The following is a 4789-nucleotide window of genomic DNA, read 5'->3' as shown; positions in this document are numbered from 1 at the left end:
AAAGAAGAAACAGATATGCCTTAGAGAAAGTGTAGCCAGTGTGCTCCTCGGAGGCAAGAATTGTAATAATTCATCTCAGACACATCGTGCATGTTGGTATGTGAAGTTATCCCTTGGAAGAGACGTCATTCTTGGAAAGACGGAGGGTCAGCAAAAGAAAGGATGATCCTTAGGGAGATGGATTTGATAAGTGACTCCAATAATGGGCTCAGATAAGTCAGAGATAATGAAGATGACACGATGTAGCATAGGGTTCAGATCTGTTGTTCATAGAACCTCCATGAGTTGTACTCAAGTTCATAGCACCTATCAACAATACCAACATCAGTATTAGAAAGTAATCATTACGTAGACAAGTGAAGAGAGGGCTGTTGCACAGGTAGTCAGTATAATTAATCAGATTAGAGAACTTGTCTTCTTATGATGTTCAGATAAATTTAGAAAAGACCCATTTAAAAAAAAAAAAACAATGAGGATGTCTGTTGCTTTGTAGAGCTGACTCTAACTCACACTGACTTTGTGTGTTATGGAGTGAAAAAAGGCTGGGTAGGGTTTTCTTGTCTGTATTCTTTTTAGGAGCAGATTACCAGGACTCTTGTATCACTCTGGTGTATATGTGTATTGTAACTGCCACCCTTTAGATTAATAGAAAAATGTAAGCTTTTGGCATCCTCTTGTGAAAGAACCCTAAGAGGCTAAGAATTGTCAGTGGGGCTTCCATTACTCATCATTTCATAATGTCGTTTGTCTTTGCTCTTTCCCTCTCTTTTTAGTCGTATGACACTTGATGCTATAGTATTAGGCTTGTTTAGATACAATATACTACTTATTCTTCCCAGTCTATGTAAAATTCAATGGTCATCAATACATATGTATTAACCATAAAAATAATCACATATGGTTGCAAAATTTGACAGTTCACAATAATTTAGGAAATCACTGATTCTAAAAGAGCAGTGATTTTACAGAATTTGAATGCATTTAAGTGATTTTCTCAGAGAAGAAAAAAACCCTATCAGACTGTATGTGTAATTTTCCACAATTTTGCCACTTAAACTAGATGTATTTGAAAATGGCTTCTATATTCGATAGATTACAAAATAAATTGCCTTTTGTAAGTAGTAATACAGGATAATGTAAAGGTCACTGCCATGTTTTAGACATTTAACAGTTTTCATAGTACTAGAAATAATTGTGCCTAGCATTTCTATTTTATGAAATCTAAGTTATAGAAATTAGATTTTAAGATATAAAGTGTGTAGTAAATTAATTATATTAAAAATATGTGTACACACCACATTGCCACAGATCTCTTTAATTAGAATCTTTCTTTGAGGTTTCTTCTAAAGCTAAAGCTAATATCTCTCGGCATTTCTAGTTATTGAAATCTGGATTTGAGTCCTGTGATAGTGGGGGAAAGCAAATAATGAGCAAGGGGTTCTAAAAAGTCATACAGTCTTATCTGTCTTGGATTGTTTTCAAATGTTGAAGAAATTCCTCTTGAGAAAAATGTCTTTTTCTATTTGTATTAAATTTTATTAATTTTAATGAACATTTACAGAGATTTGGGGTTTTCATTCATTCATTGTTGCACTATTTTCTCTACCCTCCTCCCCAGTTCATTCATCTTTTTCCCCCCCTTGAAAGCCTGTTTTAATTGTCCCATTGCCACAGTGCTTGTCAAAGCCAGTTCTGATTAATCTCCTTTGTCAGTGTGTCCTTTGCCATTCCCTATCACTCCTCCTTGAGAAAGACTTCACCCTGATTCATAAGGAAAAGGAGACGGCGTATTCTCTTAGCTACTTCCTGCTGGAAAGGGACGCTGTAGGTTTCAGGGTGAAGATCTTCTCTCATTACTCTAAAGGGCCCCTTTGGCAATAGGAAACATAGACTATTCTGGAGATTGATTTTGGAATTTAGATGCACTGTTATCAGTTGTGCTTAGCCGTACATGTTCATATCCTTGAAGATGTAACATGGAAGTGTTGCAGCCTGACGACACAAATTTAACTAACAAGTTAAAAGTACATGAGTCAAAAATTGAAAAGCAGTAATATTCCAGGTAGAGGTTCTAATAGTGGCACCAATTAGGTTACAGAGGGAAGGTAGTTCTTACAATAAAAGGCCTATTGACTAGCACTTTGTCTATTATAGTATAAAGGTTAGGAATCACAAGATGCAGAGGTTCAACTATGTCATGTATTGTTCTTAAGTCCTGGAGCAAATTCCATCTACCACTGGGTTGTTTTACAACTTGGTAATGTTAAATGGATCTCGACTGAAAGCAGAGAGTACTAGAATAATGTTTATCTGTGCTTCCTTGACCATACAAAAGTATTTGACTGTTTGGATCACAACAAATTGTGGCTAACTCCGAGAAGAATGAGAATCCCAGGACACTTGATTGTGCTTATGCTTGACCTATACTTAGACCAGGAGGCAGTTGTCAGAACAGAGCAGAGAAACACTGCATGGTTTAAAATCAGAAACATGGTACACCAGGAATGTGTCCCATCCCCATAACTTTTCAATATACATGTGGACAAATCATCTGGGGAGCTGGCTATATGAGGTGGAATGTGACATCAGGATTGGAGGAAGACTTATAAACAACCTATGTTATGCAGATGACACAACCCTGCTTGCTGAAACTGGGGAGCACCTGAAGTACTTGCTGCAAAAGATCAAGGGCTGAAGCCTTCAACATGGATTGAGGCTCAATATCATGAAAACAAGGATTTTCACCACTGGACCAATTGGCACCATCATTATGGATAGTAAAGAGATTGATATTGTAAACAGCTTTAGTTTGGTTCCACAATCAATATACTTTACCAGAAGCCAGGAAATAAAAAGATGAATTAAATGGGAAAGTCTTCTATTAGGGACCTCTCCAGAGTACTGAAGTGCAACAATATCAGTCTGGAGACTAAGGTACACCTGATTCAGGACATAGTCTTTTCAATTACTTGCTATGCATCAAAAAACTGGAGAATGCCCAGGGATGGTAGAAGGAGAATTAATGCCTTTGAGCTGTGGTGCTGTAGAAGAGTATTGAATATACTATGGACAGCTAGAGAAACAAATATTTTGTCCCAGAGGGAGTGAATCAGGCTGTTCCTGATTGGAGGCAAGGTTTCTGAGGCTTCATCTGACATTTTTGGGCTTGTTGCTAGGAGCGACCAGTCCTTAGAGAGGGGCATCATTCTTGGAAGGGTAGAGGGACAGTGCAAGTGAGGAAGACCTTCTATAAATGTATTGATTCAGTGACTGGGATGAGAGTAGGAGTGTCAGAGACAATAAGGTTGGCACAGAATAGAGCAGGGTTCAGGGTTGTTGTACACAGGGTTGCTATGTGTCTCAAGCGACTCAATGGCACCTGACAACAACAACAGATTATAAAGGACAAGGTTCACTTCTGTGGTTCACAGGGACACTATTGGTTGTCCTCAACTTGACGGCACCTGAAACAGCAACAACAGGCTAAATAGAATGAGTAAAGGCAAACTCTAAGTTATGTACTATGTATGTTCTTGTATCTTTAAGATAAAATTGTACACAGATTTAATCAGGTATACATGATTACTTTTTATTGTTACTTTGGTGTTAGAAAGTCTCAAAGCTTTTACAGTAATTTAAAAGCTATATGTTCAGCACATACAGATGATTATAATGAAGAATATCCTATGGATATTGGTTAGCTGGATTAATGATTAGATGGATTTTGAATGGATAACCCTAAAGAATGACCAAAATGTGCCTTGAAAGAAATTAGAATGTACTTCAAAATGGCTAGGCTTTGTCTGATATTCTTTAACTATGTTATCTGGAAGAGTTAGTCCTCAGACAAGTATAGCATGGTTGGTCCTGCAGATAATTAGAGGAAAAGACATGGATAGACACTTTATTGCATCAATGGGCTCAAGCAAAACATTGGTTATGGGAAAAGCATAGGGTTGGCTGCATTTTAGTCAGAGCCCCTATGAGTTTATATTAGTTAGCTCAATGGAACTTGGCAGACCCTAATAACAAAATGAGTTTGTTTGACAATTTTAGAATAAAGACAAGTTTGCATAACATCCAAGTGCAAGTAGGAGTTGTACAGGGGGCTCCGGTGTCTTAGTGATAAGGAGTTGCACTGCTAAACCAAAGGACTGTGGTTGGAACCCACCAAGTGCTCTGAGAGAGAAGGAGAGGCGATCTCCTGACTAACTGCCTCTAAAACCTGCTGGAAGGTTAACTATGGGTCAGTTCTAATACAACGGTAAACAACAACAATAAACGACAAGGAGTTGTTCACAAGTCCAGTTTCTAACTGGGGTTACTGTATGCCCACAAACACCTACAATGAATGTACTAGAATTAAGAGAAGCAACAATCCTTATGTATGTTTCTAGAAAGGAATTATTAAATCAGTTGGAGATATTAGGGAAGACTTCATTACACAAATGAAATTTTGAAGTTAGATCCAACTCCAAGTAGCCTGTGCTGGGTTAAAGACAGTTTTGCAAAAGTGGGAGAGTATGTGAAGTCAAGTGAAAAACAGTGAATGGTTTTCAATTTGTTAATTGAGTGTGCATTTAATATTTAATTCAAATATCATATACTTAATATGTGCCTAGTTCTAAGACTATATTTTTTAATATCGTGTCTATAGACATGAACAAAATTGTCTAGCCCCTGCCTTCAGGAATCACATTTCTATATGAATAAGTAACAGTAAGCAAGGAAAAAACCAAAAAAACTGTTAACATGCTGTTTCATCTTGTAATAGGTATAATAAAGTTAT

This window comes from Elephantulus edwardii, unplaced genomic scaffold (genome assembly GCF_000299155.1).
Source record: "Elephantulus edwardii isolate Elephantulus edwardi_28Jun2011 unplaced genomic scaffold, EleEdw1.0 scaffold00008, whole genome shotgun sequence".
In the NCBI taxonomy this organism is placed as follows: domain Eukaryota; kingdom Metazoa; phylum Chordata; class Mammalia; order Macroscelidea; family Macroscelididae; genus Elephantulus; species Elephantulus edwardii.
Note: the sequence above shows the minus strand (reverse complement) of the source record.